General features: G+C 38.1%; 1 long non-coding RNA gene across 1 annotated transcript in view; it reads right to left on the reverse strand.

Moving 5' to 3' along the window:
* Positions 1 to 16,183, reverse strand: part of LOC141541875 (uncharacterized) — a 42,380-nt gene extending 26,197 nt beyond the window's left edge. The window contains exon 1 of the long non-coding RNA XR_012481927.1: positions 13,466 to 16,183. This is a non-coding gene — a long non-coding RNA (uncharacterized LOC141541875). The remainder of the gene's footprint in view (positions 1 to 13,465) is intronic.
* Between the last annotated feature and the right edge of the window lie 657 nt (positions 16,184 to 16,840).

The following is a 16,840-nucleotide window of genomic DNA, read 5'->3' on the forward strand; positions in this document are numbered from 1 at the left end:
ACAACTCAAAAAAAATTTAAAAATCAAATGAAATTGAGGGAAAAGCAAACAAAAAAATCCGTCCAAAAAACCCCCCAAAACTTATGGGGAAAAAAAGGAAACCAAATTGCAGAGGAGGAAAGGAGTCTCAAGATGAAAATAACTCTTTTAAAAATGAAGATTGGCAGTGGGCAGCTAGGAAAATGCAGAAAAATCACGAGATAACAAAACAAATTGGAAACATTGGAAGTAAATAGAACAATGTGAACCACAAATTTAAAGGCAGGTCTGGAGAACAGAATAGAATAGAATGGAAAACAGAAGAAGTCGACTACCTGAAAAGTGTGACCAAAAAAACAAAACAAACAAACAAAAAAACAAAACCTTGACACAATAATGCAAGAACTAATTTGGGATTATTGTCCTGGAATGATAAAATATGAGGGAAAAATGTAGAAATAGGAAAAAAAAATATTCCCCAATACCGTGAATGCTAACTGAAAACATTTAGTAATCTTATGAATAGCCATGTTAATGCCCACTTTGCATTCACAAGACTGCCAGTTCCTCCTAGTTCCCAGGCCCTTCTAGAAATCTCCAGGCACTGTCTTTTGCAGTGCTTAAACCAGTTTTGCCAAGCTTCACTCTGTCTGAGGTCCTCAGAGACCTCTGGTCATCATTTTGAAAGAACAATGGTTTAGACACATGGTAGAGAACAGCCATGTGCAAGCTCAAGGTCTTTTCTTCATGTTCACCTCCTGCCTAGCTGATGTCTTGCTGACTCCCAAGTCAAAAAGGACCTGATTCCTCCTCCCACATCTTAAAGAGGGGTTATTGACAGGTATCCTCAAATTTTTTAAATATGGGGCCAATTCACTGTCACTCAGACTGTTGGAGGGCCAGACTATAGTAAAAAACAAAAACTATGGACAAATTCCTATGCACGCTGTATATATCTAATTTTGAAGTAAAGAAACAAAATAGGAACAAATACAATGTTTAAAATGAAGTAAAGTTAAATCAACAAACTTACCAGTATTTCAATGGGAACTATGGGCCTGCTTTAAGTCTTGATCTGGTTGGAGATTTCAAATGTTTCATTCTAGAAACAATCTATTCACAGACATAAGTGCTGCCAAAGATGATTGCCGTTTTGAGTGCATGGTTCCTGAGATGAGGATATGTCTCAGAGGGGAGAGATACATAGAAATTATGAAGGCTGCTTGACTTGAATGTGTCTTTCAGAGAGTCACAATTCTGCAGTTCAACCAGTTCCATTTGGTAAATTGTATCCACATTTTCAGTGTCAATAGAAAATGGGTTAGGGAAAATCTGTATGTCCTGTTCATGGAGATGAAGCTCTTTAAATCTAAATTGGAACTCCTTTAGCAATTTTTCCAATGAATCCACTCACGTTTTGTTTGGGAATGCAATCAGCGGTTTTTCTGCTAACAGATTTTGAGTTGTGGGGAGATGGCAGAAGTTTTCCTCCTTCACTTGTTTGATGAGGAGGTCTAATTTTACTTCAAATGCTTTGACATGTGATTGCATATCACAGATGAGCTTCCCCTTTCCTTGAAGTTGCACATTGAAATTGTTGAGTAGCTCTGTTACATCTGTCAGAAAGGCAAGGTGCCATTTCCATTCTGCATCATTGAGCTCTGGTGCTTCTTTGTTTTCTGAAAGCAGAAAAGTTGTCAGCTGTGGAATAAGTCATAGAAACGTTTCAAAACTCTCCCTCAACTCAGCCAACAGACTTCTGTGTGATATAGAACATCTTCATACTCAACATGTAGCTCTGACAGAAATTCTGAAATTGTCTGTGATTTATTGCATTAGCTCTAATGAAGTTAACACAAGATACCATAATTTTCATAATAGAGTGCCACTTCAGTGATTTACTACACAGGGCTAGGCAGTGTATGGCTATTGGATGAGATTGGTTATGTTTGTCCATCTCTTGGTTAATGTGAGCAATTACTCCTTTCTTAGACCCCACCATGCTAGGGGCACCATCACTTGTCACACTGGCTAGTTTAGCCCAGTCCAGCTCCAAACCATTCATAGTTTAGCAAAACTTTTCATAGATATCCTCTCCTGTAGTTGTTCCATTGATGCTTTGCAGTGCAGCAAGCTCTTCAATGACTTCAAAATAATCATTTATCCCACTAATAAAAATTAGAAGTTGTGCAGATTCATGAACATCATTGCTTTTGTCGAGTGCCAAGGAAAAATATGAAACTTTTTTTGTGGAGTTTTGCAAATGCTGGTGCAGCTTGTTTCCCATTTCTTCAATCCTCCATGTAATTGTAGGTCCTGAAAGACTCACTGTACTAAATAAATCGGCCTTCTCTGGGCACATCTCTTTGCCAACAGAAGGAAGACATTTTTTAACAAATTCTCCCTCTATGAAGGGTCTGCCAGTGCGTGCTATTAGCCTGGCAACTTGAAAACTTACTCGCAGTAATGAAATATTTAGCTGCTTCTGCTTCACAAAAATATTTTGCTGAGTTGTCAATGTATTTTTCAGTTTTAATATTTTATCTTTTCTCACTTCTCCAACAAAGCAAGCATATTTATCTTTATGTTGAGTTTCATAGTGTCCACACAAATTATATTATTTGAACACAGACACTATACTCTGGCTATCAGACATGTAGCTCTTTCCTTGTACTGCATGAAAAGAATCAGAATAAGGATAATGTCCTAAGCAGTTAAAAGTGTCATCATCCTATGTTGCAATGTAAACAGATCAAACTGAAACCAATCCCAGGTGTATTGACCCTGCTTCAGTCTCTCACTTCAGCTCTCTCCCCAAATTCCCACATATTATCTTTTGGACATTCTGCCCCATTTGTCCAACTAAACCAAAAGCTCAAAGTGTTCAAAACAGAATCTGTTCCTTGTCCTGCACTCTCTGCCCTCTTCAGAACTTCCCTTTTCTGTCCCCCAGGTTTACATGCTCATTCATCCACCACTCTTCCTTTTGCTTAGCCCACATATCATCCATTGAGTTAGGCATCTTTTAATTCCTTCCTCAACATTTTCCCCCCAGAAGTTTTCTTTTCTTTAGTCGCATAGCAAACTACCAGTTCACCTTGTTCACCTGTCTCCTACACTCTTTTGATAGCTTCATTGTTCCATTAGGATTATGCCTTCTGACATGACTTTTCCATACTCTGTATTTATCTGGCATATTGTTGGTGTGCTTTTGGTCTTACCTCTTAGTATGAATTTTTGGGCATATCTTCCTCATTTAATATAGTGCCTGATAAAAGAACAAATATTATTACATGTTTCTTGAGTAATTGATTTTCACCTTGAGGAAATACCTGATTTTTTTTTCACCATGTTGAGGTTCAAGAATTTCCTGAGGGAAAAAAAAATGTCAACAAATAAATACTAAGCTTTGGTTCCAATAACTACCCCATCTTCCCAGCTAAATGAGCAGCAAGTAGTATAAGAAAGCCCTAATAGCTCATTGGGCACAGCCCAGCTATTGCCTTTCATCATCTTATTTGTTGTTACAATAGACCCAGCCTCAACACAATTTATGAAAAATTTTTTATCCATTTTAACCAATTTGATCCATTCCTAAAGATCCCTTTCTCTCTTTCCTCCTTTCTCCATCCCTTCTTTCTTCTCTCCTCGTCATTCAAAGCAATCCAAAGGCAGCAATGGAGAAACTCCTTTGTATGTCAATAGAAGAAAAAGAGAACAGAATCTAGAAGGCAAAATGTCTGTCTGCATAAAGAAGAATCTGTAAAGTTTATTTGTTTGCTCTGGTGGGTAACTTCTATCAGATGGCCCAAAACACAAAATTTCTGAGAATAATTTTAATTTTCTTTGATTTCAAAACATCCTATGGACCTATCAGGCTTATAGTCCATGGGCTCAATTCCTGCTGCTTTTTTTCCCAAAGAGTTCTCTCCTATTTGAATACTCAAATGCACAAGATCTAAGGGCAAAGTACAAATTATGATATGGGCCAGAAGGGCCAGAAAGAGAGACTTGAAAGTCTTAACACTTCTATCCTGGACAAAACTTTCTTAACCCTTTCAGTGTTTTCAGGCACACTACCTCTCTAAGAAGAAATGACAGATTGGCTACCCAACTAACTGCAGGAGAAAAATTTTTCACACATTTATACAATAAACTTGTCCACCCCATCTAATCAAAAAATAAAAATAACAAAAAATAAAAGGAAAACATATTTGTTTTGAGATTGCAAAAAAATTTTTTTTATCAATTTAAAATATAGTTTGGAGAAATATGGAAGTTGTCAAAAGGAGAATTGTCAGAAAAAGGTTAAGAAATATGATGCTGCACTGCCCCATCTCCTCTCCACCTAAGGGGATCCACAAGTCTCTGATGGTTCAGCTTGAACCCCTATTGGATGGAATTGTTTGAATGCTCTAACAATGAGTATTAGGAGGCAGTCTTGCGGTCATATGAGAAAAAGAGAGAGAGAGAGAGAGAGAGAGAGAGAGAGAGAGAGAGAGAGAGAGAGAGAGAGAGAGAGAGAGAGAGAGAGAGAGAGAGAGGAAGGACCTCCCTTCTCTCCTTTGCACTGCACTCAAACCTTTCCCAACATACCATCTCATTTGATCCTTATGGCAACCCTGTGAGGAAATAAAGGCAAACTGGTTTGCCTCAGGAACACTCAGCTCTGTGTGAGGTTGAATTTGAAACTTAGATCATCCTAACTCCCAGGCCCTGGTCTTTGTTCTACTCAAGAACAGAGAAGCTTCTTCAGGATAACAACAAAAAGCTATTTTCTTTATAAGTGAGTCTCAAATGGTTTGAGTTACCTCAGCAGAGTTTGCAGGAGAGTGTACTCTCTCATGATCTCAGTTGTATCCATGGTGCTCCCCCCATTGAGTACAGAGGACCAACCATCTTGTCCATGTCCTATTGCTGGTACAAGGTATATCTCTCACATTGATCTCTAGAAACAATGACTTCCCACAAAATGACACACCTCCCTCCCCCCTCCCCAAATACAAACTCGCTCATTCCTCCTCCATATTTGGCTTTCCTTTCCCCAGAATAGTGTGTTATTGTAAAGCCTCCTACCTGTAAGGACTTGTCGAAGATGAGACAAAGGCAATCTCTCAGTTGCTGATGAACCAGTGTATGCAACACACACACACACACACACACACACACACACACACACACACAAATACACACACACACACACACACACACACACACACACACAGTCTCTCTCTCTCTCTCTCACCCTCCTTACTCTCTCTGTCTTACTCTGTCTCTATTTCATACACTTGCTCTCTTCTATTTCAACTTTTTCTATTTCTATCTTTTCTCTCAATATCTATCTCTCTGTTCTCTATAACTATCTCTATCTTTTCTATATGTATATCTATCTTCTCTATATCTATCTCTCTGTTCTCTATTTCTATCTCTATCGTCTCTATCTCTCTCTTTTCTATATCTCTATCTTGTATATCTCTATTTTCTCTATATCTCTATCCTCTATATCTCTGTCTTTTATATTTATCTCTATCTTCTCTATATCTATCTCTCTGTTCTCTATTTCTATCTCTATCGTCTCTATCTCTCTCTTTTCTATATCTCTATCTTGTATATCTCTATTTTCTCTATATCTCTATCCTCTATATCTCTGTCTTTTATATTTATCTCTATCTTCTCTATATCTATATCTATCTTCTCTATCTCTATCTTCTCTATCTCTATCTCTATCGTCTCTCTCTCTCTCTTTTCTATATCTATCTCTATCTATCTTCCAAAACTCTATTCTCTATATCTATCACTATCTTCTCTCTATCTTCTCTATCTCTATCTTCTCAATAACTATCTATCTTCTCTATATCTCTATCATCTCTATATCTATCTCTATCTTCACTATATCTATAACTTCTCTATAACTATCTCTATCTTCACTATATCTATCTCTATCTTCTTTATATCTATCTCTATCTTCTCCATTTAACTTCTCCACCTCAATATCTCTATATCTATTACCCTTCTCCCCCAACTCCCTCCCTCAACCCTTCCCCTTTGTCTACCCTCCTCCCTGTCCCTTCCCTTTCCCCTCCCCCCTCTCCTACCACCTCTCTCCTCTCCTTCTCTCCTACTACCTGTCTCCTTCTCCTATTACTTCTCTCCTTCTCTCCTCCTTCCACCTCTCTCCCTCTTGCTCTCCTGTCTCTGGCTCTGGCGCTATCTCCCTCTCTCACTCTCTCTCGCTCTCTCCCGCACAGAACACAGCTGTTGAGATTCCTGGGCTTTTATCCTAGTAACTGTTTCTGAGGTAGTAATGACATCACATGGAACCCTTCCAGTCACCTCTGTGATTGCAAGGCTGGAGTATATGTGCAGAAACAGGAAGCTTGTTGGTTATATAGTTCCCTGAACCTAAGCCACTCTGCCTTAATTGGCTTTCAAACTGTATATCCCACTGCTTCTCATTACATACTTTGTCATTTTCCACCCAGAGTGTATCTTTACAAAAGATTAAAAATCTCTCAACATTTAACTTTGTATACCTTTGTGTTTGTCTGACCGTTCATTAATAAGGGAAAAAAAATACATTTGTATCTGACGTGCAGAGATAAGAAGGATATGATATTCTTCCATGTCAAACTTTTTTGATTCAGCTTTCATTGCTTTTCTCTTTCTGGTTCAATTCCAGGACAGATAATTTGCTTTCTTTACTGACAGGACAACAGAATTGGTATTTTCCTCCTTCTCTTCCTCTCTACCTTCCCTGATATTCTTTACCTCCATTCATATCCTTTTGTTAAACTTCCTTTTTTTATTTGTTTTTAAAGCTTTTTATTTGCAAAACATAGGCAAGGATAATTTTTTTCAACATTTCTCCTTAAAAAACCTTGCATTTCAATTACTCCCACCTTCCCCCCTCTACCCAGATTACATGGAGTCCACTATATGCTTAACATGGCTAAAATACTTTTTCTTTCCAAAATAGGCATGCAAATTTATGCAATTATGTTGCTGTACAGTAAAAATGTGATCATAAAGTAAAAAAAAATTGGGAAAGAATATAAAATTTAAGCAAATTGTACCAAAATGTGTGAAAATGAAATACTGTCAGGTACCCTCAGTTCCCACAGTCCTCTCTCTGGGTGAAATGACTCTCATCATCACAAGTTCATTGCCCTAGGCGTGAATCACCTCATTGTTGAAGAGAGCCACTTCCATCAGAATTGATCATCCTATAATCTTGAGTTGCCACTTACAATGATGTCCTGGTTCTCCTCACTTTACTTAGCATCAGTTCATGTTAGTCTCATGTAAGCTGTAAAAGCATTTTTTAAAGATCTCTCATTATAGCCTAGTAGACGGATATGGAAATTGTCATCTCTGCTCTGGCTGTGTTAATGGAAGTTGGAATAGATTGAGAATGTTAGGGAAAAACAGAAAAGCAGTTGATTACCTTTAAATCCTGGCAGCCAATAGCCTACTCCTCAAGCCTTTTCTGATTCACAGAGGAAAGAGTAAAAGATTTGTGTGGACTGCCAAAAACAACCAAAAAGTAACATTGTTGTTGTTGTTGTTGTTTTAATTGTAGAAGTGAGATTTGGCTTATAACTTAAAGTTTTTATCTGAAAAAAAAATCCCTAAAACTTATCTGGATCAGGTTTGTACTTTGAAAGCCTGGAGACCTGAGAATATGCAGCTCTCAATTGAGACAGGTGAAAGAGGACAAAGAAAGAGGGTATCAGTCAAAGAAAGTAACCAGAAAGTGAAGAGGAGTCAATTTTCTGGAATTTCTCTTCAATTGTAAGTATGTTAAGCTTCTTGAAAGTATCTTGTGAGGAACCTTGTTATCCTTGAGAAATAACTAGTTGGATTTACAAGGATCCCAATGAAGGATGAGTTTATTGATAATCTACAACTTGGTTAAGTAGAAATAATTTCTAGTGAGTGGCTTTTACACCTGGAATGTTGTGCTTAAGGCCACCTCCTTAGATATCAAGATGAGTTGTAAATTTTAGATGATGGGTCTCTATTACAATTGCATGAGACAATCACTATTCATTTACTGGTATGTGCTAGAATTGTGAATTTGTTTACTTTAATCACAAAAACTTAGAAATTCGTGTGCAGACACTGAAACATTACAGAAAATGTCAATCTGTATTTGATATAATTTAACGTTAAAAAATAGGAAGATAAAACAAAGTTTTGGTAACTTACCTTAATAGGTCACATATTTGTATCCCCTAACTAGATGAAATATATTGCTTTCTAAAATGTTTATTGGGTAATTTGTAAAAGTTATGATCTATGTTTTAAAATTTCCTCAGCTTGGCTGGACATTTGTATAAGCTTTATAAAATTTGTTCCAAAGTTAATTTAGATATTAGCTAAACTATGGAAGGTTTTAAAATCAAGTGACAAGAAAGATTGATTTGCAAAAGCAATTGATAGTTTGAATGCAACATCCACTATGAATAGCACAAGATAATGTGTTGATTAAAAAAAAAAAAAAGAAAAAAGCAACGACTTTTTCTTCATTGGTGTGTATGTTGAATTGGAAAAGACTATAAGTTAAGATTTCCTATGCATTGTTGTGACAGGCTGTGTTCTGTTTATTCAGCTGTTACTTATGGAAATTTTGAACTTGCTCATGAAATAGCGATTATTTTCATAATACTGAAATCTAAAATTGTTAAATAGTATTGATGTAATAGGTTGATAGAAGGAAAGTGAAATCATGGTAGAATGATGGAGAAAGAGAGAGAGGGAAGCAGGAGATAGGAGGGCATAGAGAGTAGCAGAATGTTTTAGCTGGTATCAAAATGTATTTCCAAGACCCAGCATTTGAGAGATATAATGGACACCTGCAATGGTAGATATGAGGTGAAGTCGGAGCAGATAGATAGGGGATTTAATAATGTGGAAAGAAAGTGTCATTCTTTAGTGGAATTTGCCATTTGCCAGGAGAAAGGAAACAGCAATTTGGGCCATGCTAAATTCTAAAAGGAGCTAAACATACTAACAGTGTTAGCTCTAAGGAGAAGTGGGTTTGGAAAGCTTGGTGGCATTAGGAGTGATACCACATGGCATAGGGAAAGGACAAGGATATCATGAGTCAGAGTGTCATGGGGGGGCCTGACCCAGAGGAGGCCAGTGGTCTTGGGGTTGCCCATGGGTAGAATTTGTGGGAAGGATTTGGCCCCAGACACATGAATGAGATTTCTGGTTAAGCAGGCCAGGGAAGTAGACTTCTGCCCCTGTTTTGTAAACTTGCCGGGTTTGGAAAAAAGCTTGGTTCTGGATGGAGAATTCCAGTCTCTTCATCTTTAAATTTCTGGAGCAGTTCAGAACAGGTATATTTCGAAGGGCAAGGGGGACGGTCTGCCAGGGAGCTAAAGGGCTACCAAAAGGTGCAGCCCCTTTGATACAGCAGTGTTTCTATGGAGCCTATACCCCAAAGAGATCTTAAAGGAGGGAAAGGGGTCCTCATGTGCACAAATGTTTGTGACAGCCCTTTTGATAGTGGCTAGAAACTGGAAACTGAGTGGATAGCTATCAGTTGGAGAATGGCTGAATAAACTGTGGTATATGAATGTTATGGAATATTATTGTATGTTTTGCCCAGATAAATTCTGCAGCAAGATTTGAGTCCAGGTCCTCTTGACTCTATGTCATAGTGTCTCCATGTTGCCTCTTATTAGAGACATTGCATTTTTCTATATATCCTTATTTTTCTAATATTCTTTTTTTTTTTAATTTTTTTATTCATTTTTCCAAATTATCCCCTCCCTCCCTCTACTCCCTCCCCCCGATGACAGGCAATCCCATACATTTTACATGTGTTACAATATAACCTACATACAATATATGTGTGTAAATACCATTTTCTTGTTGCACATTAATTATTAGCTTCCGAAGGTATAAGTAATCTGGGTAGATAGACAGTAGTGCTAACAATTTACATTCACTTCCCAGTGTTCCTTCTCTGGGTGTAGTTATTTCTGTCCATCATTGATCAAGTGGAAGTGAGTTGGATCTTCTTTATGTTGAAGATTTCCACTTCCATCAGAATACATCCTCATACAGTATTGTTGAAGTGTATAGTGATCTTCTGGTTCTGCTCATTTCACTCAGCAACAGTTGATTTAAGTCTCTCCAAGCCTCTCTGTATGCCTCCTGCTGGTCATTTCTTACAGAGCGATAATATTCCATAACCTTCATATACCACAATTTACCCAACCATTCTCCAATTGATGGACATCCATTCAACTTCCAGTTTCTAGCTACAACAAAAAGAGCTGCCACAAACATTTTGGCACATACAGGTCCCTTTCCGCTCTTTAGTATTTCTTTGGGATATAATCCCAATAACAGCAATGCTGGGTCAAAGGGTATGCACAGTTTGATAACTTTTGGGGCATAGTTCCAAATTGCTCTCCAGAATGGCTGGATTCTTTCACAACTCCACCAACAATGTATCAGTGTCCCAGTTTTCCCACATCCCCTCCAACATTCATCATTATTTGTTCCTGTCATCTTAGCCAATCTGACAGGTATGTAGTGGTATCTCAGAGTTGTCTTAATTTGCATTTCTCTGATCAGTAGTGATTTGGAACACTCTTTCATATGAGTGGAGATAGTTTCAATTTCATCATCTGAGAATTGTCTGTTCATATCCCTTGACCATTTATCAATAGGAGAATGGTTTGGTTTCCTATAAATCAGGGTCAGTTCTCTATATATTTTGGTAATGAGACCTTTGTCAGAACCTTTACTTTTAAAAATATTTTCCCAATTTGTTACTTCCCTTCTAATCTTGTTTGCATTAGTATTGTTTGTACAGAAACTTTTTAGTTTGATGTAATCAAAATCTTCTATTTTGTGCTCAATAATGATCTCTAGTTCTCCTCTGGTCATAAATTCCTTCCTCCTCCACAGGTCTGAGAGGTAGACTACTCTCTGTTCCTCTAATCTATTTATAATATCATTCTTTATGCCTAAATCATGGACCCATTTTGATCTGATCTTGGTATATGGTGTTAAGTGTGGATCCATATCTAATTTCTGCCATACTAATTTCCAGTTTTCCCAACAGTTTTTTTCCGAATAATGAATTTTTGTCCCTAATGTTGGTATCTTTGGGTTTGTCAAAGATTAGATTGCTATAGATGTACCCTTTTTTGTCCTTTGTATCTAATCTGTTCCACTGATCTACCGTTCTATTTCTTAGCCAGTACCAAATGGTTTTGCTGACTGCTGCTATATAATATAGCTTTAGATCAGGTACACTTAGACCACCTTCCTCTGAGTTGTTTTTCATTAGTTCCCTTGCAATTCTTGACCTTTTATTCTTCCATATGAATTTTGTTGTTATTTTTTCTAGGTCATTAAAATAGTTTCTTGGGAGTCTGATTGGTATAACACTAAATAAATAGATTAGTTTGGGGAGTATTGTCATCTTTGTCAAATTCGCTCGGCCTATCCAAGAGCACTGAATGTCTTTCCAATTATTTAAATCTGACTTTATTTTTGTGGCAAGTGTTTTGTAATTTTTCTCATATAATTCCTGACTATTCTTTGGTAGATGGATTCCCAAATACTTTATACTCTCAACATTTGTTTGGAATGGAATTTCTCTTTTTATCTCTTGCTGTTGCATTTTGTTGGTGATATATAAGAATGCTGAGGATTGATGTGGATTTATTTTGTATCCTGCCACTTTGCTAAAATTCTGAATTATTTCTAATAGCTTTTTAGCAGAGTCTTTGGGGTTCTCTAAGTATCCCATCATGTCATCTGCAAAGAGTGATAGTTTGATTTCCTCATTTCCTACTCTTATTCCTTGAATCTCTTTCTCGGCTCTTATTGCCGAGGCTAGCGTTTCTAGTACTATATTGAATAGTAATGGTGATAGTGGGCAACCTTGTTTCACTCCTGATCTTACTGGGAAAGGTTGCAGTTTATTTCTATTGCATATTATGCTTACTGAGGGTCTTAAATATATGCTCCTGATTATTCTAAGGAATAATCCATTTGTTCCTATACTCTCAAGAGTTTTTAATAGGAATGGATGTTGGATTTTGTCAAATGCTTTTTCTGCATCTATTGAGATGATCATATGTTTTTTATTAATTTGATTATTAATATGGTCAATTATACTAATAGTATTCCTCATATTAAACTAGCCCTGCATTCCTGGTATAAATCCTAATTGATCATAGTGTATTATCCTTGGCGATGATATTCTGAAGTCCTTTTGCTAATATCTTATTTAAGATTTTAGCAACAATATTCATTAAGGAAATTGGTCTATAGTTTTCTTTCTCAGTTTTTGATCTACCTGGTTTGGGTATTAGTTCCATGTCTGTGTCATAAAAGGAGTTTGGTAGGATTCCTTCATCCCCTATTTTTTCAAATAGTTTATATAATATTGGGGCTAATTGTTCTTTAAATGTTTGGTAGAATTCACATGTAAATCCATCTGGTCCTGGGGATTTTTTCCTGGGGAGTTGATTAAAAGCTTGTTCTATTTCTTTTTCTGAAATGGGACTATTTAAGCAATTTATTTCCTCCTCTGTTAATCTGAGAAGCCTATATTTTTGGAGGAAGTCATCCATTTCACTTAAGTTATCAAATTTATTGGAATAAAGTTGGGCAAAGTAACTCCTTATTATTTCTCTAATTTCCTCTTCATTGGTGGAAAGATCCTCCTTTTCATTGGTAAGACTAACAATTTGATTTTCCTCTTTCTTTTTCTGATCAGATTTACCAAAGGTTGATCTATTTTATTGGCTTTTTCATAAAACCAACTCTTGCTTTTATTTATTAATTCAAGAGTTTTTTTTTTTTTGTTTTGTTTTTTTTTTAACTTTCAATATTATTGATTTCTCCTTTTAATTTTTGTATTTCAAGTTTGATTTTTGGTTGGGAGTTTTTAATTTGGTCTTTTTCTAGCTTTTTACAATGCAGGCCCAATTCATTAATCTTCTCTTCCTCTATTTTGTTCAAATAAGCATCTAAAAATATAAATTTTTGCCTTATTACCATTTTACCTGCATCCCACAGACTTTGGTATGATGTCTCATCATTGTCATCATCTTGGGTGAAATTATTGTTTCTATAATTTGCTGTTTCACCCAGTCATTCTTTAAGATTCAGATTCCAATTACTTTTTGGTCTATTTACCCCTAACTTCTTATGGAATATAGCTTTTATTGTATTGTGATCTGAGAAGAAGGCATTTATTATTTCTGCCTTCCTACATTTAATTTTGAGACCTTTATGTCCTAATACATGGTCAATTTTTGTATAGGTTCCATGAACTGCTGAGAATAAAGTATATTCCTTTCTATCACCATTCAGTTTTCTCCAAAGGTCTATCATACCTAGTTTTTCTAATGTTCTATTTACTTTTTAAATTTCTTATTTGTTTTGTGGTTTGATATGTCTTAATCTGAGAGTGCGAGGTTGAGATCTCCCACTGTTATAGATTTACTATTTCTTCTTGCAACTCTCTTAACTTTTCCTTTAGAAAGTTAGATGCTATACCACTTGGTGCATATATGTTTGGTATTGATATGGCTTGATTGTTTATGCTACCTTTCAGCAGGATGTAGTTTCCTTCCTTTTCTCTTTTAATTAGATCAGTTTCTGCTTTTGCTTGATCTGAGATAAGGATGTGGGCCAAGATTTCTCAGCAAAAGTGGTTTTGGAACTCTTCCACTGATGGGAGGCTATTGGATCTTTCTAAATGGTAGATGGCAGGTTACAGTTAGTACTGAGGAGAGGAACCAGCCTGAAGGCCTTGATAACAAGGATGTCCTCTTGGAAGAAATACATCAGGACTGGTGAGAAGGTATGCAAGAGAAGGGACTGAATGGGACCAGGAGGTGGTTTCCCAGAGGCTCTAGCAGCTTAGGCCTTGGTTTCAGGACATCGCATGGTTCCTCTTCTCAGAGGATTGTAGGGCAGGAAAGGTCAGACCTGGCTCTAAATTTCAGGAAGCCACATGATCCCTATTTTTAAAGGTCAGTAGGGGAAAAGAGGTCAGACCCTCAGCCAAAATTTCAGGCAGTCATGTGACCTACAGGACCTAGACAGCATTGCTGTTTCATTGGCCAATGGTTACTTCCTTTTCAGTCCATCCAATGAAGCTGAGACTTTTGCTATTTAATCCATTCCCTCGTTTTGGCCTGGGACCTCACATCATGCTGGGCTGCTCCCTTGGTGTGCTGGCACCTCTCCTTACGAGGAGGGAACCCATGCTTTCTGTGGGCATGTGGACATGTCTCAGAGTAGCCCATTTGAGTCAGGGGGTTGCCCACAGATTCCTGCTTTTTCCCCTCTGTCCTGATTTTTTGCCTGGGGGTCAGATTTTTTTCTTCCATAAGTGAGGAATGTGGTTAGGTGTGTAAAAAATTGTAATTCTTTCACTTTGGTCACTTGCTGTCTGGGCAACATGGGATTAAGGGAGCAAAGGAGAAACATTGGGAACAGAAATTTTGACAATGAATGTTGAAAACTCTATTTGGAAAAATAATAATTTTAAGATTAAAGTCATAAATTTTAAAGTAAATACTATACTCTATGAAATCTTTCCAAAGTAAGATCTCAGACTTCTGCCATCTTCTCTCGTTTTCCTCCCTCTCCTTTTGTCTCAATTTTCCCCTCTTTCTGTCTTCCCTCCCTTCTTTCCTCCCTCCCTTCCTCAGTTGGCCTCCCTCCATGGTGCCTTGTCTCTTTTTCTCCTTCCTATCTGCCCTGTCTCCACCTCCCTCTCACAATCAGCCCTCTGTTGATATCTTTCCAGTATTTTACTGGGCTTGCTGATGTGTCTTGTTCAATTCCAATTGTAACCCCTGCCTATTTGAATTTTTTGTCCTTCCAAAATTTTGCCTTTGATCTGAGGGATTTTGAAATTTGGCACGTTTCTCCCTATGTGTTTTCCACAATAGATTTTGTTGAGATGGTAGTGTGTAATGGTCCAAGGAGGAGTCAGGCACAGTGAAACTGGAGGTAAAGAAGCAATAATGCCTGAGTCCCCTGGAAGTGGGTCTGCTGTCAACTCCCAGGGACCACCTCATGGGTGGGAACTCTGGTGGAATTGAGATGCACATCATCAACAGGAGGCGTCTCTTTTTCTGATTGGCTGTTCCAGGGACCTCATAGACCTCCTTAAGCTGTGGGAGGAGGAAGCAGGTCCTCTTTGGCCTGGTGTTCTGGGAGTCACCAGGAGGTCAGCTTGGCAGGAGGAGAACATGTGAATAAAAGACCTTGAGCTTGCACATGGCTGTTCTTAAACCCTCTACTGTGTATCTAAACCATCCTTCTTATGGAATGATGGCCAGAGATCTTTGAAGACCTCAGACAGAGGTAAGCATGGTAAAACTGGTTTAACACTGCAAAAGAAAGTGACTGGAGATTCCTCTGAGGACCTGGGTATTAGGAGACACTGGCAATAGTGAATGCAGAGTGGAACCAGGACATTCACAAATGTCCTGAATGCTTAGAGTTATCATAAGTGGTGCCCAAACTTGGGGTGTGCTGTAGACTGCCAGGCCCCCAGTAATTAATCGTGAAGACAAGGTAGTGCCTCACCCAGGAGGGAATGCAGAGAGGCATTATGGATCTAAGGATACCTAGGATCAAGCTCCAGCCCACAGCTATGCATGTGGCTCATGTAAATAGGTTAAAGAGCCAGATGGATGGTCTTTCAACAAAGGTCACTTCTGAAGAACAGCAGGAGCTTGCTTTCAAGCTCCAAGGCCTTTACTCCTATGCCCATTAAATACACCTCAGCAAGAAAAAAATCCAGAGCTAATCAGGATGCTTGAGGGTAGAGAGTAAAAAATACAAGAAGACTAGGTTGAGTTAGAGCTCAACCAAAAAATCACATGACAAAGAATTAAAAAAGAGAAGACAATTACAGGCTGAATTAGAGGTTGAGTTAGAGAAAGGAGAAAAAGTTAGCTAAGAGCAGTTAGAACAGAAAGACTTCTGCCTACTGGCTGAAACTGAGAAGGAAAAAAACTAGCAGAAAGCTGGTGAACCTGCCATATGGAAACTAACCAAAGGAATCCTCTTTAGCATTTTGTTAATTCATCTCCTTTGCTGCTGCTTAAGAGGATCTACTGGCCAAAGTAGGCATTTTACTACAGAAACTACCCTGCTAATGGGGATGGGATTTGGTTCTTTTCATATGCAAATTCAGTTTCTGCTTCAGTTCTGCCCACCACTGAGCATGTGCCTTTGGGGACTTTCCATTTCCTGACCCTCCTACCTCCACTCCACCTTCAGTGGCCTGAGGAGGAGTAGTTGGAAGGGCAATGATACCAGCAGGGCCCACTAGCCCCTAAGTCTTCATTACAAAAGGTGGGAAGTGTCTTCATTGCCTCAGTCAAGGAGAGATGATGGTCAGAGAGTCTTTGAAAATGCTGCATTCCAACCTGCTCAGTTAGTCTCTAACAAGCCTGTGTGGGTAAGAGTTTGCAGTGAGAGAGTAGTTTTTATGCCTATAGGACTACAGAGATGTTTTCTGGGAAACTGGAACTCCTCTTGGCTCACCTTGCAGAGCTTTTGCTTCCACTCAGTGTGAGCTTGATGGCCTCATCCCTGAGGGTGCTTATAAGACACTTGTCTATTCATAGGAGGGTTTGGGAAACTGAGGAATGTGTAACTATTGTTCCATTCAGTAATATAGACACTGTGTGATCTGTGACCCAGGAGGAGAAGGAACATCAGATTTATGGACTCACACTGGTGAAAAACAATTGGGTGATATATTTATTCAAACTTTTGACTTCCAGCAACAGAAATCAGGGATATTAGGACTGCGGCTGTAACACCTGAACGTCCTTTGCTCGTCATCTGT

Source organism: Sminthopsis crassicaudata, chromosome 1 (genome assembly GCF_048593235.1).
Source record: "Sminthopsis crassicaudata isolate SCR6 chromosome 1, ASM4859323v1, whole genome shotgun sequence".
Lineage (NCBI taxonomy): Eukaryota > Metazoa > Chordata > Mammalia > Dasyuromorphia > Dasyuridae > Sminthopsis > Sminthopsis crassicaudata.